This window comes from Scylla paramamosain, chromosome 2, assembly GCF_035594125.1.
Source record: "Scylla paramamosain isolate STU-SP2022 chromosome 2, ASM3559412v1, whole genome shotgun sequence".
Lineage (NCBI taxonomy): Eukaryota > Metazoa > Arthropoda > Malacostraca > Decapoda > Portunidae > Scylla > Scylla paramamosain.
In genome coordinates, this window is record NC_087152.1 from 20,702,370 (window position 1) to 20,725,217 (window position 22,848).

The window sequence follows — 22,848 nt, forward strand, 5'->3', positions numbered from 1 at the left end:
ACTTCCCAAGCAGTCTACAAGCATGCAGCACTACACCCACCCCAAACTACTAGCAACCCAACAGACAGTAAACAAACTTACATGGAATCACTTACCTTCACTTACCATACTCCTGAAGATGGCAGAACACCAAACACACCATACACAGGACATCTGAAAGGAAAAGAACATTATGTTACTACAATACAATACATAACAAGCAAACACACTCGCTTCACACGAGAAACGCAGCTGGAATCCTCTCTCCCCACTCCGCGCCCCGAGTCGGCGATGAGCTGGTGTGACAGGCTTCGTGGTCACTCCACTTAGTAGTTCGCCGCCAAGGGATACTGGCCATTGGTAGGGCTTGCTGGCCTCCAGCTAGCGGAGTTGAGGGAAGGGGTTGTACCTCATCCTAAATCGCTGTCACCCAGGGACCAATCTTGAGGGGGTAAGAGTTGCGTGGTGTTAGCGAGGGAGTAGGGGTAGAGTCGATGCTAGACTTGTAGCGGGACACAAGTCACCGCTCCTAGCACTCCGTTCTCTGTTGTATTGTCACCCTTCCGTTTTCACTCTCTACTGCACAGACTTTTGTCTTTCATCTCTTCTATCCTCACTTTATACATATCTCTTACTAGTACACATTCTGTACACACTCTTTGACACATGTGTTACACATCTTCTCAATACATCTTATTATTCCTTTCTTCACACAGACATACACACACACATACACTCTCTTTTTCTATAATTTTGTGTGTGTCGTTTGTTATGTTAAGTAATTTTTGTATATATTGTTCATGTTTTTGCTGAATAAACAGAGAATATCCAGGCTAAGTTTCCTTTGCCAGAACTACACTGTTATGACACTGGAAATTGTTACCCTTCAAGGACTAAACACCGCTATGACCACGAGTCATAGTTAGGAGCCTACACTTCTCGCTTGAGCAACTTCCGGGCGGCCAAGTAGCACCTCACCTTCGCTACAATTGGTGACCCCGTTGTTTTTCCGGAGTGAGCAGCCAAGTCCACCCTGCTGCTATCCTCCAACCACCTGGCCAAGGCGACGCGGTCGGCTACGGGCGAATCTTCCGGCAGCTGCCCCTTCGCCGGTGTCGCCACCTCCAGCAGCAGACCCCGGCCCCCGCCGCCTCACCGACGCTGCCCGGCCGCCACCCCGCCGGCCGCCGCCCCCAGCCGCCTGTACGCCGCCCGTATGCCGCCCCCAGCCGCCTGTACGCCGCCGCCCGGCCGCCCTCACGGCGTTCCCCCCCCCGCGGCACTCTCCAGCTGGCCCTCGCCACTGGCCAGCAGTCTCTCCCAGTCATGGACGCTCCTCCACGTAACTTCTGCCGGCCCCTCCAGTTTCCTGCTGTTACCTGGAGCCCTCCCACTGGCCTCGTCCCGCCTCCATCTACAGCTCTTCATTGGGGATTACCTACGGTCCATCGCCCAGGATTAACACTGTCATCCGTGGATTACTTACAGTGCGGTGCCAAGGATAACGTACAGTTCGTTCAGTGGTGAGTGCAGTGCCAAGGATAACGTACAGTTCGTTCAGTGGTGAGTGAAGTGACATTGCCCCAATTCGGCATCTCTCACCGCTGTGGCACCCGGTCACACCGGCGCCTCACGCCTTCACTCCTCACCGCTGTGGCTCCCGGACTTTCCGGCGCCTTTAGTGTACTTTACACAGTCACGTGGTGGTCCACTCAGCACAATGCCTGATGACGTCGACTCCGTAGCCTCCATCTCAGCAGAAGACACTACCAAGCAACTTGTTGAGCTCGTCTCACAGCTTAGACTTGAAGTGAGAGATCTTCGGAGAGAGGTCAGAGAACGCTCATGCTCACGTTTGCGTTCTTCCTCCAGACACCACTTCCGGCGCCGCCAGCGTTCAAAGAGTAAGACGCCGGAGACTTCTAGTTTCTGCTACTACCATGAACAGTTCGGGAAAGACGCAAGAAATTGTAAGGCTCCCTGTACCTTTGCCAAGTCTTTAAACCCCAACAGCGAGCACTAGCGGCGCATAGTGTTCGCGACACCTCGTCTGCGCTACTGAAGTTGTATGACCCTCTCTCCCGGACCAAGTTCCTCATCGACTCTGGTGCAGACGTCAGTATTCTCCCTGCCCCTGGTGTAGACCGGACGTTGCCTCCCCTCCTTCACCTTCACGCCGCCAATGGTACGGAGATTCCTGTGTACAAGCGACGCACCTTGCAACTTCACCTGAACCTCCGCCGTACCTTCGAGTGGACGTTCTACGTAGCAGCTGTCACGCAACCAATTCTAGGTGCTGACTTCCTCCGACACTTCGGTCTCCTAGTGGACATCAAGGGTCGGAAGCTGCTTGATCCTCTCACCTCAGTCACAACAAAGGGACAGATCACTCATGGTGATAGCACACAGATCTCCCTCGTCAAGGCAGACCACCAGTTCTCCTCCCTGCTGAAGTCCTTCCCTACGCTGACGCAGCCGTACTCAGCAAGCAAACCGGTCACACACCACGTCTCGCACCACATCGAGACCAAGGGACCTCCTACCCACGCCAAGGCCCGCCGCCTAGCTCCAGAGCGCGCCAGACAAGCCAAGGCAGAGTTCGAGTCCCTCATTCAGCAAGGCATCATACGCCCCAGCTCCAGCAACTGGTCTTCCGCTCTCCACATCGTGCCTAAGAAAAATGGCGAACTACGACTATGTGGAGACTACCGCGCTCTCAACTCGCGCACCGTCGAGGACAGGTACCCAGTGCCTAACATCCAGGAGTTCTCTTCTCAGCTCTCCGGATGCACCTACTTCTCGAGGATCAACCTTGTGAAAGCTTTTCACCACATCCCCGTCCATCCAGCGGACATTCCGAAGACTGCTCTCATCACACCCTTCGGATTGTTCGAGTACGTCAGGATGCCCTTTGGTTTGAGGAATGCCGCTCAAACCTTCCAACGCTTCATTGACGAAGTCCTTCGAGGTCTCCCCTTCTGCTTCGCGTACATCGACGACCTCCTCATCGCCAGTCCTGACGCAGAGACGCACCAACAGCACCTCCAGCAAGCACTCACCTGTTTGCAAGACTACGGGGTGCAAGTCAACGTCGACAAGTCTGTGTTTGGGGTCCCCTCCATCACCTTCCTTGGCCACACTGTCTCCTTGGAAGGCATCACTCCACTGCAAGAAAAGTGCGAGTCCATCCAGAACTTCCCCAAGCCTACAACACAGCGCCAACTCAAGCAATTCCTGGGGGATGCTGAACTACTACAACCGCTTCATCCCCAGCTGCTCACTACTTCTTCAGCCGCTCTACGCGATGATCAAGCCTTGCAAGAGAGGACAGTCCATCTCCTTAGTCTGGACTCCAGGCACTGAGGAAGCTTTCACAGCAGCAAAACAAGCTCTCAGCTCCGTCTCACCTCTCAGCTTCCCTGCCCCAGATGGCATCATCTCTATCGCCACAGACGCTTCTGACATCGGCATCGGAGCAGTTCTACAGCAGTATGTCGATGGAGGTTGGAAACCGCTCTCTTTCTTCTCAAAGAAATTTAACAAGGCGGAATCCAAGTACAGTACTTACGACAGGGAACTTCTCGCCGTCTACAAGGCCATCAAGCGTTTCCGGTACTTCGTGGAAGGTCGCAACTTCCATGTATACACCGACCACAAGCCACTCACTTCGAAGTCCCTGCACATCAAGACCTCCTGTTCACCGCGGCAACTGCGTCACATCGACTTCATCTCGCAGTTCACCACGGATTTGCGCTACGTCAAAGGTGAACACAACGCCCCAGCTGATGCCCTCTCGCGCAACATCTCTGCTGTGTCATCTTCTCCCATCGACTACACTGCCATCGCTGCTGACCAGGCCAACGATGAAGAGCTGCGGCAACTCCAAGACAACCCCGCACTACAGATGAAGAAGATACAACTCCCAGGAACCACAGTGCACGTTTACGCTGACACTTCCACCGATTCCTGTCGGCCCTACCTGCCGAAGACCCACCGGTATCGTGTTTTTCGTCAGCTGCATGACCTCTCCCACCCTGGCATCCAAGCATCTCAGCAGATGATGACCTCACGCTTCATCTGGTCTGGCATCAACAAAGACGTCAGGCTGTGGACCCGCACATGTGTCAAGTGCCAAGCCTCCAAGGTGTGGCGACACACACGCTCTCCTGCGGCCGCCTTCACTCCAGTCTCTTCACGGTTCGACCACGTGCATGTCGACCTCGTTGGACCACTACCCTACTCTGACGGTTACCGGTACCTTCTCACCTGCGTCGACCGCTTCACACGCTGGCCGGAAGCTGCACCTTTGGCTGACATCACAACGGACTCCGTCGCACGTGCCTTCATCACTACTTGGATCTCCAGGTTCGGTGTCCCTCTCAGCCTCACTTCTGACCGTGGCAGCCAGTTCGAGTCCAGTATGTGGAACAAGGTGATGTCACTACTAGGCATCCAACGCTTCAGGACAGCCAGTTACCACCCGCAGGCAAACGGCACCGTTGAGAGATTCCACCGTCAGCTGAAGTCTTCCTTAGCTGCCTCTGCCACACGTGTAGACTGGTCCCAGACACTTCCTCTCGTCCTCCTTGGCATACGGACATCACTAAAGGAAGACCTACACCACTCCTCCGCCGAGCTCGTTTATGGTACCAAGCTCAGGTTACCTGGCGAACTCCTAACTCCTGCACCTCGCTCTACTCCTTGCAGCGTTCAGGACTTTGCTGCCAACCTCTCTGACTTCATGCAGCGTCTGCAGCCTGTCCAGCCTCGCACGTCTCCCTCCAAGACTTTTGTCAGCCAGGATCTGGACACTTGCACGCACGTGTTCGTCGGGGTTGACGCTGTGAAGAAGCCCCTGCAGCAGCCCTACCAAGGCCCCTTCAAAGTCCTGAGCAGGAGGAGAAAGACGGTCACTGTGGACAAGGATGGTAAGGCTGACACCATCTCCATCGACCGAGTCAAGCCTGCCTACCTCCTTCACAGTGACCCGGCCGTCATCAACACCAGCGGCCAGAACGTCGCCACCAACACCACTCGGCACCAGAAGATGGTTATGTTCCTCCTCCCTCGTCACTAGGGGGGAATACTGTAGCGGGACACAAGTCACCGCTCCTAGCACTCCGTTCTCTGTTGTATTGTCACCCTTCCGTTTTCACTCTCTCTACTGCACAGACTTTTGTCTTTCATCTCTTCTATCCTCACTTTATACATATCTCTTACTAGTACACATTCTGTACACGCTCTTTGACACATGTGTTACACATCTTCTCAATACATCTTATTACTCCTTTCTTCACACAGACATACACACACACATACACTCTCTTTTTCTATAATTTTGTGTGTGTCGTTTGTTATGTTAAGTAATTTTTGTATATATTGTTCATGTTTTTGCTGAATAAACAGAGAATACCCAGGCTAAGTTTCCTTTGCCAGAACTACACTGTTATGACACTGGAAATTGTTACCCTTCAAGGACTAAACACTGCTATGACCAAGAGTCATAGTTGGGAGCCTACACTTCTCGCTTGAGCAACTTCCGGGCGGCCAAGTAGCACCTCACCTTTGCTACAGACTCTCCTACGGTGTAACAAGGAGCAGACTCGGCCCGTGCCATAACATGGAGCAAACACACATAACACCAATACCCTTCACAAACACATAACAGAAATTCATTATGTGAATAATTATGAGGCATAATTAATAATAAAAACAAGAAATTATAAGATGAAGATGCAACGAGTACGCAAATGATATAACAACAAATAAAAAAAAAAAAAATAGCAAGGTGGTTAGCCCACCATCTTTTATCTTCCACTGTCCTTCATTATTTCAAGCTTTTATTCTGATACATATACTACTCTTCCTTCACCTCTCTTTCCTATAAACGATTCGATTCAATTCGATACTTATATTCAGATCTTTGCAGCACTTCCCAGTCATTAACAGCGTGGTCCGTATTCTGAGTATTGATTCAAGCATGGGCAATTTCATTCTGTTTCGTACTTTAGTTTTTATTGCATTTGCATGTGAGAAACTCTTTCAACAAACGCACTGCTCACTGGGGTTGTTAGGCATGATAATGCATATGATGCCAGTTCCTCATATGGTTTAGAATCATTGCTTGAGTAATTCTTTATTTTCGACCAGAATACAACTGCATCATCAGGTATCTTGCCACCAAAAAAGTCTTTCTCCATCCACGGGTGGTACAGAATTCTTCTGTACTGATTTTCACAAGCCTCCGCCGTTTCGCCTTGTAGGAGGAGAAACGGTAGGTAAGACGGCCTATTCAGGTGTGTAAGCACTATGCTGGGGGACAAATTTTTGAGCCCATCATAGATGTCCCGACTTTGTGGTAACCGCAAAGTCACCTGTTCAATAAGGTCAAACAGCATTTCTTGACAGCGATTTTGCAAGTTCTTTACTTTCATTTGATCTTTACCTAGCAGAAGCTGGCACTCTGATAAGAACTTTGTTCCAAAATCAATCTTTTCCAAAGGTAGAGGCATGTCTTTCTCATCGTACACTCGACGAGTCAAAGAAGTGAAGTGAATATCCAACTCATGAAACAATGTGGAGGGCTTGGCGTTTGTTGATTGAAACAGTGCATTCAGTCTTTCGAACTCAGTCACTATGGGAGATGCAAACACAAAATACAGGTAATTCTGGACTTGTATGAGACTTGTAGGCTACACGTCTCGAAACAGAAGCGTGAGAACTGGACGTCGGCGCGGCCGTAACTAATGACTATTTATTTGTAGCCTTATAATGCTAATCCTGGCGTCTCGGGTCTGCAGGGTGATGATGAAAACAAAATTATGATGCACAGGTAAAAATTCACCCTGAACTCCGACTTAGATTATGAAAGACATTGATTAAACTTTTAATTACTAGCTATTTACTGGGGAGGTTGAACTGTGTGTGTGTGTGTGTGTGTGTGTGTGTGTGTGTGTGTGTGTGTGTGTGTGTGGCCCTATTATATATATATATATATATATATATATATATATATATATATATATATATATATATATATATATATATATATATATATATATATACAGTAAAATCCCTCTTATCCGGCATCAACGGGACCGCCGACGTGCCGGATACTTGAATATTGCCGGATACTTGAATAGAAATGAAATTATGTTCACAATCACCACCCTACACTCACGCATCTTACCATAACAAAGATCAGCTAAGTGTAAGCACAACACGCTTCCTCTTTTCTACAACTTTAGGCATGATGAAGGCGTCAGGCGATAAACAGTGCACACACAGGACTGAGTCACTAAGTAAACAGTGCAGTGGGCCGTGGGTGGCGCGAAGCAGTACGCTCTGGTGGCGAGGGGACAAAGTATGCCTCGCGCGGGAATTTTAATCGACTTTATGAGTACACATTGATTTTTTATTGATTCTAAGGCTCGGGGAAAAATGTGCTGGATACTTGAAGCTGCCAGATACTCGAATGCCGGATGAGAGGGATTTTACTGTATGTATGTATATATATATATATATATATATATATATATATATATATATATATATATATATATATATATATATATATATATATATATATATATATATATATATATATATATATATATATATATATATAATTTTTTTTTTTTTTAGTTCAATACCAAATTTCTTTCATTGCAATACCAAATCTAAGTCCAATACCAGTCACGGTGCTTTAATACTGAATGGATTTTTCAATACCAAATTTACCCTAATTTGGTATTGAAAAATACCAAATGGCAACCCTGGGCCTTACTCCCTCAGAGAGATCTTGGCTTGCTTACGCTACATGGAAGGCAATGGAGGTAAAGGAAAAGTCTGTCTGTGAGTCACACGTGTGTGTGTGTGTGTGTGTGTGTGTGTGTTTGGTTAGGTATACTTGATAGTGTGAGAACGGAGAGGTTAGTTCACGGATTATTAAGGTTATGCAGTACTTTTCATTATCATATGGGGACGTTGCCACCTGGTTCGGTCCTTGGAATGCTGATTAGGTTGTGTTATACCAGGGTTATAGGAAAATGTAGTAAGGAGATTGTTTATTCTTATGTAAGCACCAGTGAATTATTTTTCGAGTCACGTGCGTGAATAATACCACCCTCGCCAGGTGAATGAGACTATACTCATGCAATACCCAAACACTAATGCCCATTATTGTTATTGGTGAATGTGTGAGGTGTATCAAGTGATTAGTTCGGCCAGTATTTACACTACTGTAATGAAATCTTCAACACTACTAAAAGGATACTTTATGCTGCCTGATGTAATAGGAATGACGTGTGAATTAGTATTAACGCTACCACAAGTGAAGGGAAAATAAAGACCATAAATCAGCGAGTGTAGATATTTCTTCACCAACTAGTTAGAGAAAAAAAAAATAACCTAGCTTTCGAGTGACACAAAGGGGGGGCATTACAATTGCACAATCGCAGAGCCACCACAAGAAGCACCTGACTTTGATGAGAGTGTTGCCGAGGGTGAGGCTGGAGTGTTGGATTTCAGTTGCTAACTAGTTTGATGGCTTGCCTCACTCTGCGGAGCCTCTCGGAGATGGCACTCAGCCAGAGTTGCCACCTGGTGGTGGGGCTGTGGGCGCCGATTCTCAATTCGGGCCACAGCCAGTTGTGTCTGGTGTGTCAGGAATCACTGCCGAGAACGGGGAGACTCCTGACTAGGGTTGCCATATTATGAGCTATCAAAATTCCGGACACCTTCACTAACACCTGATTATGGTCCTGATATGATACTGGAAAACATGTAAATTGATTAAAAGAAACTCAATTTACCTTTGCATATGGCTGATAATCTTGAATTCTGTTTTTCCACTTAGCTTAGTTGCTGTCTTCTAACTCTTCTTCAACCACTGCGTGTGTTGCTTGATGTGCTGATGCATATTTTTCTGTAGATCTTATATTTTTAAGTAGTTCCTTGTTGGACTTTAAAAAGTTGAAGAAGTCAACCCAAGAGGTCTCTCGGTAGTTGTACTGTACAGTCAGAATACCTTTCATTGTATAAACACTCAGCTTGTTCCTTTCCTTCGTCCACTGACTTTGCATCAGCGAAAAGACTCGCTCCACATTAGCATTGTGGGATGTTATAGCAAAAAAGAATTGTGCAATTCTGAGCAGTTCTGAGTGGCATTCAATATTCTTTGATGCTTCAAAGTATCTGGTCCATTTTTTATGTCTATCAAGTATATCTTGTCTATCAAGTATACAACACAAGGTTCCACATCAGCCCAGTTTGGCATTTCACTCAAGACCATCCACTTGAAACAAGAGAACTCTTCCAGTGGTTTCATCCACTTAGCTAAGTACTCTGAACATCTGTTGTACAGGTTAACTACTTCAACACAGAACCTGTTACACTCTTCTTCTTTTCCTTCTGTGCGCTTCTGAGCAATTAGTCCTTTAACTTTTAAAGACATGAAATGCTGGTTCTCTCTTTCTGCAAGTACTTTACACACAGACTCCAAATTTGTCAGCACTTCTACAACAGAGTTACTTTCCTTTCCAATTGTTTGAATATGTATGTGAAATACAGCCATTAAAGAGTGCATGTGCCAGAGGTAAATCTCACTCATTTCATTTTCAAAGATTTTTTTTTATTACTGTTGGTGGTTACTCTTGTGAAAGAAAGAAGGACTTAAGAGCAGGAAACATCTCTATCAGCCTTGTGATGCCAGGAAATAGTGACAGCCAACGACTCTTACTATGAGAAAGAAGTTTCCTGTACTCAACCTCAGCAAATTCACAATACTCCTTTAGTTTTTCAAAGCGAACTGTGTAGATATGAAAATACTGATAAATCTTATTGATAATATTTTCAATATCAATATCCATTCTTTCTGCTCCATGATGAACACAGTTATTCAGAATATGTGCTGGGCAACCTACTCCAATCAATGACTTTTCCAACATCTTTAGATTTGCAAACACATTATTCCCTTCGTTTTTTTTTTTTTTATGTAGGAAGGACACTGGCCAAGGGCAATAAAAAACTAATAAAAAAAATGCCCACTGAAATGCCAGTCCTATAAAAGGGTCAAAGCAGTGGTCAAAAATTGATGAATAAGTGTCTTGAAATCTCCCTCTTGAAGGAATTCAAGTCATAGGAAGGTGGAAATACAGAAGCAGGCAGGGAGTTCCAGAGTTTCCCAGAGAAAGGGATGAATGATTGAGAATACTGGTTAACTCTTGCGTTAGAGAGGTGGACAGAATAGGGATGAGAGAAAGAAGAAAGTCTTGTGCGGCGAGGCCGCGGAAGGAGGGGAGGCATGCTGTTAGCAAGATCAGAAGAGCAGTTAGCATGAGAATAACGGTAGAAGACAGCTAGATATGCAACATTCCGGCGGTGAGAGAGAGGCTGAAGACAGTCAGTTAGAGGAGAGGAGTTGATGAGACGAAAAGCTTTTGATTCCACCCTGTCTAGAAGAGCAGTATGAGCGGAACCCCCAGACATGTGAAGCATACTCCATACATGGACAGATATGGCCCTTCTACAGAGTTAGCAGCTGGGGGGGTGAGAAAAAATGGCGGAGACGTCTCAGAACACCCAACTTCATAGAAGCTGTTTTAGCTAGAGATGAGATGTGAAGTTTCCAGTTCAGAGTATAAGTAAAGGACAGACCGAGGATGTTCAGTGTAGAAGAGGGGGACAGTTGAGTGTCATTGAAGAAGAGGGGATAGTTATCTGGAAGGTTGTGTCGAGTTGATAGATGAAGGAATTGAGTTTTTGAGGCATTGAACAATACCAAGTTTGCTCTGCCCCAATCAGAAATTTTAGAAAGATCAGAAGTCAAGCGTTCTGTGGCTTCCCTGCGTGATATGTTTACCTCCTGAAGGGTTGGACGTCTATGAAAAGACATGGAAAAGTGCAGAGTGGTATCATCAGCGTAGGAGTGGATAGGACAAGAAGTTTGGTTTAGAAGATCATTAATGAATAATAAGAAGAGAGTGGGTGACAGGAGAGAACCCTGAGGAACAGCACTGTTAATAGATTTAGGAGAAGAACAGTGACCGTCTACCACAGCAGCAATAGAACGGTGAGAAAGGAAACTTGAGATGAAGTTACAGAGAGAAGCATAGAAACCGTAGGAGGGTAGTTTGGAAATCAAAGCTTTGTGCCAGACTCTATCAAAAGCTTTTGATATGTCCAAGGCAACAGCAAAAGTTTCACCAGAATCTCTAAAAGAGGATGACCAAGACTCAGTAAGGAAAGCCAGAAGATCACCAGTAGAGCGGCCTTGACGGAACCCATACTGGCAATCAGATAGAAGGTTGTGAAGTGATAGATGTTTAAGAATCTTCCTGTTGAGGATAGATTCAAAAACTTTAGATAGGCAGGAAATTAAAGCAATAGGACAGTAGTTTGAGGGATTAGAACGGTCACCCTTTTTAGGAACAGGTTGAATGTAGGCAAACTTCCAGCAAGAAGGAAAGGTAGATGTTGACAGACAGAGCTTAAAGAGTTTGACTAGGCAAGGTGCAAGCACGGAGGCACAGTTTCGGAGAACAACAGGAGGGACCCCATCAGGTCCATAAGCCTTCCGAGGGTTTAGGCCAGCGAGGGCATGGAAAACATCACTGCGAAGAATTTTAATACGTGGCATGAAGTAGTCAGAGGGTGGAGGAGAGGGAGGAACAAGCCCAGAATCGTCCAAAGTAGAGTTTTTAGCAAAGGTTTGAGCAAAGAGTTCAGCTTTAGAAATAGATGTGATAGCAGTGGTGCCATCTCGTTGAAGTAGAGGAGGGAAAGAAGAAGAAGCAAAGTTATTGGAGATATTTTTGGCTAGATGCCAGAAATCACAAGGGGAGTTAGATCTTGAAAGGTTTTGACATTTTCTGTTAATAAAGGAGTTTTTGGCTAGTTGGAGAACAGACTTGGCATGGTTCCGGGCAGAAATATAAAGTGCATGAGATTCTGGTGATGGAAGGCTTAAGTACCTTTTGTGGGCCACCTCTCTATTATGTATAGCACGAGAACAAACTGTGTTAATCCAAGGTTTAGAAGGTTTAGGACGAGAAAATCCTCCATGCCATACGCCTCCATGCCAGAAAACGCCTCCATGCCAGACACTATCACCTCTGTTATGCACTCAGCACACAAAGACGGGTCTCTGACACGGAAGCAGTAGTCAATCCAAGGAAAATCAGCAAAATACCTCCTCAGGTCCTCCCAACTAGCAGAGGCAAAACGGAAGAGGCACCTTCGCTTAGGGGGATCCTGAGGAGGGATTGGAGCGATAGGACAAGATATAGATATGAGATTGTGATCGGAGGAGCCCAACGGAGAAGAAAGGGTGACAGCATAAGCAGAAGGATTAGAGGTGAGGAAAGGTCAAGAATGTTGGGCGTATCTCCAAGACGGTCAGGAATACGAGTAGGGTGTTGCACCAATTGCTCTAGGTCATGGAGGATAGCAAAGTTGAAGGCTAGTTCATCAGGATGGTCAATGAAGGGAGAGGAAAGCCAAAGCTGGTGGTGAATATTGAAGTCTCCAAGAATGGAGATCTCTGCAAAAGGGAAGAGGGTCAGAATGTGCTCCACTTTGGAAGTTAAGTAGTCAAAGAATTTCTTATAATCAGAGGAATTAGGTGAGAGGTATACAGTACAGATAAATTTAGTATGAGAGTGACTCTGTAGTCGTAGCCAGATGGTGGAAAACTCGGAAGATTCAAGAGCGTGGGCACGAGAGCAGGTTAAGTCACTGCGCACATAAACGCAGCAGCCAGCTTTGGATCGAAAATGAGGTTAGAGAAAGTAGGAGGGAACAGAAAAGGGGCTACTGTCAGTTGCCTCAGACACCTGAGTTTCAGTGAGGAAAAGAAGATGAGGTTTAGAAGAGAAGAGGTGGTGTTCTACAGATTGAAAATTAGATCTTAGACCGCGAATGTTGCAGAAGTTAATGAAGAAAAAGTTGAGGGGGGTGTCAAGACACTTCGGGTCGTCGACAGAAAGGCAGTCCGACCTGGGGACATTTATGGTCCCCTCCCCAGATGGGGACTCCGAGGCTGGTGTAGGAGTCGCCATGATGATTTTAAAATTTTTGAGTGAAAGGTGTGTGTGTTATTAGGTGCTTGTAGTTTTGTGTGTCTTTAGAGGGCAGGCTGTGACTGCCCCCTTGTGTTGTGAGACACAAAGGGAAATGTTCAGTGAGGTCACAGCTGGGTTTAATGATAAGTTCACAGCACCCCCTGAACAGTGCTTTAGACCTCACTGGGAGTAATTATTGTTTCGGCAGGATTGTTACGCTTGAGTCCTCCAAACATTGCATTGCAGTTGTCACCTGTAAATGCCACACACTTTTTAGTAAGTCCATGTTTATCTAGGGTTTCTTTCACATATTTGGCAATAGTGTCTGCAGTCTCATTTGGGGTGTTCTTAATCAGTTTTAACTGTAAACCAACATTCTTCCAGTCAAAGTACTGAATAATTACAGGAAACAGCTTTAATGCATCGTGATTACTACCATCTGTAGTAATTCCACAATATACTACTTCATTTTCTTTTAGGCTTTTTAAGGCAACATCAACAGAATGAGGTGCAAGCACAGCTTTTATAATAGCTGCTGTCTTTGTTCCAGCACTAGAAAACTTTCTTGCCACCTCAGAATGAGGAAAAGTTTTTTTTTCAGCAAAACAGATGAACAATCCATGGATAAGAAACTACCGTAATGTTTGACAGTGCGAAATGCATAAGCACCTTCTGCAGCACTAACATCTCTTCAGCTTCACTTCCTGGTTTAACAAAATAATGTGTCATCTTCATTGATGAACCCTCTTCTTGCACTGCTCTCTTATGTTTCTCAGAGCTCACATGTGACTGTAAGTCATTAATGCCTTTATGTGCCAGTGAGACAAATTTTCCTGGTTTACACACCAAACACTCGGCTTCCCACTCATCCCTGCCTTTTTTGAAACACGGGAGTTTGTTCTGCATCTCTGCAGTGAATTTACACCTTCGTTTGGGCATCTTGACAAGAACAAGTAACAGTTGTAATGACGAGGTCACAAGGCCGCAAACAGTAATCCAAACCGACCCCTATCAGAGCTGGTGAAAGACTGGGGCGCGAGCGCGACGTCAAGTGAGGCGGTGTTGGGAAGGCTGCAAGCACCGACTTCATCCAGGACCCATACACATCAGAGTCTTGACCGAAACCAAACCAAACCAAAGCAGCTGCCACTCGGTGAACCCCTCTCTCTCTCTCTCTCTCTCTCTCTCTCTCTCTCTCTCTCTCTCTCTCTCTCTCTCTCTCTCTCTCTCTCTCATCATTTCAATCCAAGGAAATTTAATAAATGTGATTTTTTAACAGTTAGTAATGATGGAAAGTGAAATTCCGGACATTTGAGGGATTTTCAAAAATCCCCCCGGACGCAGATTTCGTCATGTGATTTCCGGATAAGTCCGGGAAAATCCGGACGTATGGCAACCCTACTCCTGACTCTGCTGTGGAGGTAAGAGGATGAACCGGAGGCGGGGAGCAGGCTGCTCCCCTGCCGGGACCACAGTTGATGTTTGCTAACATGGTGAGCCACCTGTGGTGGCAGTTATTGCAAAAGTTGTCAGTGTATTTAAGGAGGATTCTGTCCCTCATGTATGTGTTGCTCCAATACTTGCGAAAGTAGGAGTGGATGACAAGGAAGCCGAGAGTCGGGCAGCGTGTGTTGAGAGGAATTATATTGTGAACTAGATAGAGCAAGATGGAAGTTTGGTGTTCCATTTTGATTTGCCATCCGCAATTAAGGAGGCACGGGTGCTGGAAGCACGCAGCGGCATGGTGTTTGGTCGTTTCGGAGACTGGGTGACTCCGGAGCATTTGGCGCGGGTTTATTGGTCGGGTGTGGCCACGTTTTGTTGGGGGGTAATCGCACAAGACTGATTACCTCTTGTCTGGGGGCCTCTTTCAGTTGTGTTATGGCCAGAATTGTTTACCCTGGTGTGAGGGTTGTTTGCGATGTTGCTCGGCTGATTTCTCCTTCTGGGGCGAGTTGTGATGATGTTATTGACGCGAGCGTTACGGCGCTGGGTAGAGAGGCAGCGCTGCATAAGGCTGCTGGTGATAGTGTGTTGCTTGCTGCTCAGGAAGCACCCTCAGTATTGCTGGGGACTTTGTTTGGCCAAGCTGTTGGTACTTGTCAGGTGCTGGGCCCGAAAAGTTTAGTGTTTGATGATGGATGTCGGCTTCTTCAAAGCTACAAGGTATTGGGGATGATTGAGAGAGGTTTGCATACAGGGAGCAGTTGCTGGGACCAGTGGGGCTAGCCCAGGGGCACATTGGCCGGGCTCATGTTGGAGCCGGGGTTTGTAGATTTGTGACGGCCAAGTGTGTTTGGCTCCATGTGAGGGGATGTGTGTGCTGCGTCCTGGAAAGGAGCAGCCATCAGCTCGCTGTGGGGATACCTGTGTCATCGTGAGCCCAGCGGGAGGAATGAGGCGTAATAGTGTCACTGTGCCTGATGGAAGCAGACTTGGTTGTGTCACACCATACCATACCGCAGTGCCGTGTCAGGTGACGTTGGTGACAGTTGAGTGCCACACTCTTCTGTTACCAGCCAACTCCATTACTTCCATCTTCTCTCTTCCCACCATCTTGATTCCATCCATGTACTTCATCCTCGCTCTCCCTCATGCTCTCTTCCCCTCTATTATCCCCAAGAGAGTCTCTTTCAAGACCATCCCCTCTCAAAACATGCCCCAGATATCTAAGCTGTCTTCTTTTCACTGTGGTCATCAGTTCCCTCGTCGTGCCAGCCATCTGCAACACTTCCTGGTTTGTCCTTGCCACACACGGGACCCTTCTGTATCACACCAGGAAAGAACTTTGTTTTGTTAAGAGCGGCCAGATGGCCCCTCTTAGTTTTGCCAAGGAAGTGCCAGTTTTATTTTGTCAATTTTATGGGTGTGGCACGGAAGCTCCACAGAGCCATGAGTGGACAAGCAGGAGCAATAGTGTGGGTAGTAAAGGCTCGAGGGAGAGTTTTATTTGGCCGGGAAGTATTTTGCTGTATTATGGTTGCTAGAAAAGAGATCTCAATATGATGCCTTGCAGAAGAAAGCTTGCACACCAGTGTAGCCGTGAAGACCATAGGTCCTGGTGTAGAACGAGAGAGGTTTGGGAAGAAGAGTAGGAGGACGGAAAAAAAAAAAAAAAGGCAATCCGAGTTGGAGGGCCAAGTGAGAGCCCTATTACTTCTAGTTGTGTAGTAATTATTCATGTCAGAACTATAATAATCTTTGATGTTTTTGTGATAAGTATATGACCCTTGTTTGAATCTGCTGATATGCCCGATTAGTTATGTATTGATTTTGAATTTGTTGTGTTCCTAGATTTTTCGTAAGTTTTGTATATCTCCCGAAAATTTATGTTTATGGGGGGGGTGTTGTTTCCGGCGAGATAACACAATATAAAACGAAGAAAGAATTGAAAACGAATGAGAAAAGAATAATGAAGGAAGGAAGAGAGAGTGAGATGAGAAGAGACAGGTTGGGGACGAGGCTTGGATGCGTCCCGGATACGTAGCTACTCAGTCTGAAGCTCTTAAGATAATATTTCTGCGCAGTTCCTCATATTCCTCACGTAAATTTCTTTACTTCCCCTTATCCATTCAGTTTCAGTCTCATTATTTAATAGAAGAGTTGTTCTTGACAATAAAGTAATCAGTATTCATCTAGATTGATCATTAGAATTATCAGGAGTAAGGTGTTTTTTATTCGTGTAAAACAGAGAAGACAATGCGGGGAGCCGAGAGTGCGGCGCGCAAACATGTGGGTGTATGTGTGTATGTATGTCACCATCGCATTGCCCTGCTCTCTTGTACACCTCCCACCCCCGTAGAAGCATAAGGAGAATGTTTGGTATGTTTTCCCACTCTCAGTCACTACCTAGCTCTTAGACAGAGAGGACGTATTGTGACGGGCACTAATCTCTGACGAAGACTGAGGTGAGATACGAGTTAGTCAGGTCAGTTGCTTTAAGGGGATAAGTCAGTCATTACCGGCTGTATGTCCCGGCATACTCGTAGAGAATACGATTCTCCATTGTAGCCTGCCAGGGAGTGTAGTTGTTATAAAACACTCCATACCCAGGGAAGTGACTCCTCGGCTGTGTGTGTGTGCATACAGTGTAGTGGTGAATGACCCTCCTGTGTGTTTGTGGGCACTCGTTTGTAATCGTGTATCTTGTTAGTGAGCTAGTGTTAAATGTTACAGTTGGCTGATGCTGATCAGCCGCAGAGGACTTAAAATTAGCTGCATAGTAAACTCTGCTCCCTCTTCAGGTCCTGACAAGGCCTGCTGTCCAGGAGCTGGTAAACGCCTCTGCTTGAGGCTATAGCACACTGTTGACACTGGGAGGATTTGTTATGAGTGCGATTGTCTAGCGGGGTTTTATACCTCGACCATATATGTGTTATTGCTTGTTATACTTTTTTTTTTCACCCTAGACATGGTTGTCGATCCTTTCACAGCTGTGGGGAGTTAATTGTTGTTAGAGTATTTTCATTGTCTGTAGGTGAGTAAAACAGACTGCTAACCTCAATTATTTTGACCTGGTGTTACGACTTGTTAAAAAGGGTGCAGGAGTCACAAGGGACCCTGTACACCTGTATCTGAGCCCTGCACCGAGTCCATGTAGGAGGTGGTTCGGGGAAGCTAGTTCAGGCATGGCAGCTTTGTGAAGGGGCTGGGAATTGTGGTTGTAGCAATATATATATATATATATATATATATATATATATATATATATATATATATATATATATATATATATATATATATATATATATATATATATATATATATATACACACACACACACACACACACACACACAAACACACACACATATAGATATTTACAATTGATTGATTGGTTTAATTAATTTATTGCACCACAACATTATGGTCATATGGCGCAACCACAAACCTTTAAAAGCAACAAAGATTGCACTTTTTAAAATATCGGTATTAAAAACAAAATTATAGGTATGGTAAAAATATTAAAAGACAACCATAAAATAAACTATAAAAATGAAAATAGAAATAGCCATAAAAAAGGTTTCAGTTATTTATTTTAATTTATTTTAAAATGAGAGGGTACTGATCCTACTGACCCAGACCACTGTGTCTGGCGTTGTTCGTTCTGTATCCAAGACTGATCTAACTGACCCAGATATCTGGCACTGTTCGTTATATGCCCAAGACACTGACCCCACTTATCCAGATATCTGGCGTTGTTCGTTACATGTCCAAGATACTGACCCAACTAACCCAGGCCCCTAGACCCAATGTTGTTCGTTATGTGTCTTCCTCACTTGCCTCCATGTTCTACCAGTGCAAAAATAAGGTTCTGCCCAATATTATTTTAATTATAAAATGAATAGAAAAGTTAAAAGGTAGTTTATAATTTATTTAAAAAGACAGCTTCTCCATAAACATAAGAACCTCATGTCCCTGGGAGAGAGCACTCTCTTCAAGTATCAGCGACATCTGGAAGGTTCCATCCTCATTGTGGCAGCGGAAAAGATATCACTCCTGCAACTCCATCAAACTGAGATACTCCACTAGAAAATGTTGCACTGTAAGGAGATGTAAGCAGTCATCACAAAATGATTGGGTTTCCTGGGAGATGAGGTAACCATGAGTGAGACGTGTGACCTGTCTGGAGATGGGCCAGTGCAGTCTCTAAGCAGGGCTCCTGCACATGGACATATGTCCATGGGCGGAAAGTTACAGAAGTTATCTCGCCCATTTTAATTGTGGCAACCACATCTTTCCACCTGCCTTGCCAACTGGCAAGATCTGCCACCCTTAAATTTAGAGTATAAATCACAAAAGGGAATGGGGATGGAAGAAGCAACCTGAGTTGATGCCTTTTTAGCCTGCCTATTGGCCTACTCATTCCCATGAACTCCCTCATGTGTGGATACCCAACAAAATGCAATGAGATGTCCTCTGCGCTGAAGCAAGTGAATCCTCTTTAAAACATAAAATTAGGGGAGGGAGAGAGAAAGTACCCAACCTTTGGCAAGCGATGGGGGCAAATGGAGATGGAGGTTATATCAAACTCGGTCATGGTAGACCTGACCCAATATCCAAAAGGCTTAGAAAAACTAGGGCGAATATCATATAAATTAGAATGTACATCATAGGAAACTGTTGTAGAAGTGACAGACTCAGGAAGGCGGTGATTCGATACCAACACCTCATTACTAGAGACTAAAGGCATAGGTCCAATGGCAGGACACCAGCATCCACCAGTAAACTACAAAATGGGGATGGGCGGATTGCATTAGTTGCCAGGCAAATACTAGCGTGGTGCACTGAATCCAACTTACGGAGCTGAGCCTCAGCAGCAGACAAATCTCACAACCGTACTCTAATTTAGAAAGAATAAGAGTTCAGTGCAAGGCTAGGAGGGTCTGTATGTCAGTGCCCCAAGAAGTATGAGCCAAAATTCTTAGGAGTGATAGCGCCTTTATGCATGCTGCCTTAATATAACGAAGGTGGGGTACCCAAGTCAGGCAACTGTCAAATATAAGTCCCAAGAAATTAGTTTCTTCCACACAAGACATTTTTCTACCATAGAATTCTACAAGTCTGGGTCAGGGTGAACATGAAGGCAGCAAAAATGCAGAAAAGGACATAGACGAGTCATGGACATATAAGCTACCAAGAACTCTTTCTGGAAGTACACTAATGACACTGTTTATGGCTACAGCAAAAAGTGTGACACTAAGTAAACTTCCTTGCAGCATGCCATCTTCAAGTGGGTGTACTCCTGCCAGATCACTAGCAACCGTACCTGTAAAAAAGAAAAAAAAAAAAAATGAGATAAAAACTTGCATAAAAATAGGGAGTCAGCCACAGAGACCAAACTCAAACAAAGTTAAATTCCATGACGCCATGCTGTGTTGTAAGCTTTCTCTAAATTAAAAACACTGTAACATGGTGTTGCTTATTAGCAAATGCCTCTCAAATGGAAGAATCCAGAAACAATAAAGCATCAGTCGTTGATCGCATTTTCTGGAAACCATCCTGAATAGGAGACAAGTAATTGCCTCTCGCTCTAAGAACCACATAGGCCTTATACTCACCATCTTTTGCAGCATGAAGAAATGGGACGATAATTAGGCGTTAGCTGATGATCTTTTCTAGGCTTTGGAATGGGAATATTTACAGCTACAACCCAAGAGGATGGAAAATCACCGGTATTCGAAATAAAGCTATAGAGGTCGAGTAAAAAAGTAAAAGCTTCATCGGACATGTGACGCAAGAAGGAATACAGGGATGTCATTGGGACCCTGGGATGAACCATGGTAGCTCAGACCAAGAAAATGGGACATTATAAGACTTTCCACCAGCGGAGGCAAAATTAACGCCAACAGATTCCAAATGTCAACGATAAAGTGCTTTAGGTGTTGTTGGATCCTTTCTAGAGGCACTTGCAAAATGCTCAGCAAACAGGTCAGCAACTGTCTCTAGGTCTACCACCGTGCCCTCGTCATGGGATAAAACAGGTGGGAGGAAAGCAGAGTACTTCCTAGATATTTTGCGGGCTCTGTTAAAGACCTTGGTGAGTGGTGTGCGAACTGTGACAGAAGAGACATAACTCTTCCAAGACTCCTGCCAAGCCCTTTTTAAGGTGCAGCGAGCAAGGGCACATGCTCGTCGAAAAGCCTTCAAACAGTGGATGTCCATACAATGCCGTCGAAGGCGAGAAAAGGGAGCAAGCTTTTCTTGAACAACGGCTGTATAATTCGCATTCTACCATGGAACAAGGTGTTTAGGAAATTGGCATGAGGTCTTAGGGATGAACTAAATATTCAGCACTGGAGTGCAAGACATCAGTGAAGTATGTTGCAGCCTCATCAGTTTCCTATCTCATCCATTGAGCAGGCAGGGGTGCTGAGGTCTTTGAATAGGTGCCAATCTGCCTTATCTAGACGTCATCAGGGAGGACGTGACTATGGTGCAGAATCAGTTGATTCCAATAAAACTGGGAAGTGATCGCTCCCATATGTTTAGTAAAACTTTGAGGTTAAAATCAAGAAAAGAATTAGAGGTTCATAAAGAGAGATCTATTGTTGTAAAAGTACCAGTTTAACTGTGGAAATGGATCACGTCTCCATTTCAAGTCTCCAATCCTGAATCCTCGATAAAAGAAGCAATTTAAAGACCACGAGGTTTGACAGCATCATCATCCCACAAAAGATGGTTACCATAAGAGGAGATGGAAGAGAATTTAAAGGATTATCAAGTTCATTTCTCTCGATAGGAACACTGGGAGGCAGATACAGACTGCACAATGAGTAAAAACGATTTATAGAAACCTTAATAGTAACAATCTGGAGCGATGAGTGAATCTGCAGGTGGATAAAAGGAATACCATTGCGAATAAAGATAGCCATGCCACTGTGGTGATCCTGACCAGGAAATGGAGTGGAGAAGAAAGCATGATACCCAGGAGGACCAAAGTGAGTTGATTCTCCGAGCATTGAGAAAACCAAGAAATCAACACCCAGAGTTCCTCCCAGGAGGCATGCAATTCATGATAATTCCACTGCAAGATCTTCAATTTTACTATTTTGAGTGGGTTTTCAGGGAAGCCACAGAGAGAAGCTTCTCTTTGTTAACCTGACTAGTTAACTCACTCGGCCGGTAAGGCTTATCTGATCCTATGTTACTTTTAGGCACAGAAACCTGAGATTGTAACTGGTGTGGAGATAGCTACCTGCACATGAGTCTCTGAAACTCCTGAAGAGACCAGAGGAAGGGGATTCCTTGACAAAGACATATCAGTATCGCTCTTGGAGGAAGATTTATTTGGATGATGGGCAGAGAAATCCTCTATATCCATATCAGAATTGGATGAATCACTTTGATTGGTTACATTTGACTGAGGGACATCTGACACTCTTACTGGGATTTTCCTAGGGGGGACACCTGTTGAGTGTAGGGACTCAGCAGAACGTTTCTCAGGAGAAAGCGTGAGAGAATTGTTAGTATGTTGCTTTGGCGGCTTAAAAGTCTTCAAAGTCGTTCGTGGTTGGGAACCCATGGGGGCGTGGACTTCGACAATATGTACCTTTGTATGACGAGTTTGTGATGTAGCTGGTGAAGATGCAATGGAGGGCCTTGCTGAAGATGTAGTGGAGGGCCTGATTGAAGATGCAGAGGTGACACCTTCTAAAACAGAGAACCTGTTGCAGACGGTAACTGAAGGAGCAACATTCTCACAGGAACGAGAAGAAACAATTGATGGTTGAGAAAGATGGCAAAGTGTTACAGCCTTATTACATGTGATAGAGGTAGAAGAACTAGTGGAGGGAGGAGGCGTATGTACTTCCCCTACCATCTTTCTTTCTAAAAGGAAGTTCCTGACTGGCACTACCAACACTAATGAATTGAGGATTAGTCAGTTCAAGGGTGCCCTACTTAAGGCGGTACCTCTTACAATGTCGAGAGCGTAGCGGATGAGCTTCCCTGCAGAAGAAGCAATAAGGGTCTGATTCGCATTCAGGAGTGGAGTGGGAGTCAAGGGCAGAGCAGTAACCACACGAAGGAAGACTTGTACAGTTGTTACTCCCATGACCAAACACGTAACACCGGTAACATTGTAATGGACGATCGATGAAAGCCTTTACTGGGAGAGAGAGAAGACCGATCTTAACACAGTCAGGGAGAAAAGAACTATAGAATGTGAGTATTATCATACTACCATTGCCTTTAATCTTGGCCACTCGTTGAATATTATCTGGACATAACTGGAGGATGTCATCTTCTGAGTTTGTACAGGTCCTGGTTGTAAATACATCCTTTACAGTAAATGAATGTTCGGTGTG